This window comes from Frankliniella occidentalis, unplaced genomic scaffold, assembly GCF_000697945.3.
Source record: "Frankliniella occidentalis isolate FOCC.00 unplaced genomic scaffold, Focc_3.1 Scaffold111, whole genome shotgun sequence".
NCBI lineage: Eukaryota > Metazoa > Arthropoda > Insecta > Thysanoptera > Thripidae > Frankliniella > Frankliniella occidentalis.
Window position 1 is genome coordinate 390416 of NW_026267239.1, and position 608 is coordinate 391023.

Below are 608 nucleotides of genomic sequence, written 5' to 3' on the forward strand. Positions count from 1 at the left end.
CCCATAAAGGCGGACGAGCGAAGTGGATTTCTGCTCCGGATCCCGCACGGCGGGGATCCCACGGCCCGCGGCGGTGCCTATCCCCTCGCGGGGCTGTCCGTCGGGCCGGGCCACCCCAGGCCCACACTCATATTGACATTCGGATAAAGCAGTTCGCGGGATTCCGATATCACGGGGCGGCGGCGCGGCCAGCAACGTTAACATACCACAAGCGGCACGCGGTCCACCCGGCTCACCCGGCGAACAGAGCACGTCACCGAAACGGGAAGCAGTGGGCGCCTTCCATACACTGTTAAACACGAGTAGGTGTTTAACTTTACATAGTTGGACACTTATTGCAAGTGTGCAACTCCCCTGTTGAACGCTTCCTACACGAGTGGGTTCCACGGAGGGAGGAAAGAAGAGAAACATTTAAATACAAGCGACAAACACTATTTGCGAGTGCACAAATACCGTACTGAACACCTTCAAGTGCAAACACTGGCCATGAAACTGCATACCTACGACGTGTTTAACAAGTTCAACACTTGGTTTTTACAAGTGTACCAGGGGGCTGGGGCTGATTAACCCCGCTCACTTCTGTAGCCAGTCTGTACCGCACGCACGAG

The 608-nt window shown here is 55.8% G+C and overlaps 1 protein-coding gene across 3 annotated transcripts in view; it reads right to left on the reverse strand.

Annotated features, from left to right (window-relative positions):
- Positions 1-608, reverse strand: part of LOC113203131 (endothelin-converting enzyme 1) — a 35382-nt gene that overhangs the window by 16097 nt on the left and 18677 nt on the right. The window lies entirely within an intron of this gene.